Source organism: Octodon degus, unplaced genomic scaffold (genome assembly GCF_000260255.1).
Source record: "Octodon degus isolate 3935 unplaced genomic scaffold, OctDeg1.0 scaffold00092, whole genome shotgun sequence".
NCBI lineage: Eukaryota > Metazoa > Chordata > Mammalia > Rodentia > Octodontidae > Octodon > Octodon degus.
Window position 1 is genome coordinate 6607757 of NW_004524668.1, and position 609 is coordinate 6608365.

A 609-nucleotide genomic window follows, 5' to 3' on the forward strand; every position below is an offset into this window, starting at 1 on the left:
CAGCAGAGGCCAAGGTAGACCCTGGCCCCTGACCGTGCTGGGCACAGCTCTGGCCAAGTTCATGGTCTGGTGCTGTGCTGGGCCCTGGTGACCACAGAGATAGCTTTGTTGGGGTTGGCTGAGAACATGACCAGCAATGACTCGGGTCCCAGGCAAAATGAAAACATCAGCCCCTTGTTTGAAAGTTGCTAGTGCAACAAGCGCTTCCCTGGGTAGTACAAGGGCCTGAGCTTGCAGTTCAATCCCTGGTTTCAGAAAAAAAAAAGAAAGAAAGAAAGCTACTAAGAATTTCACCAAGCACAGGCCCCTTGGAGCCCAGCGAGACTGTAGAGGTCTCACCCACGAAGCAGCTGCTTAGGTTTGCTAGAGGCTTCCCAAAACTGGTGACCATGACAAACGCCACAGGTGGGTGGCTTGCAGTAACAGAAAACTCTGGTCTCTCAGTTCTGCAAGCCATGGGCCTAAAGTCAGAGTGCCAACAGATTGGTACCTCAAAGGGCTGAGAGGGAGCCAACTCCAGGTCTTCCTCCTGGCTTTGGGTGACTTGCCTGGCGCTCCTTGGTGACCTTTGGCTCAGAAGCACCACTCTGTTTTTGTCCTGGTTGTCAC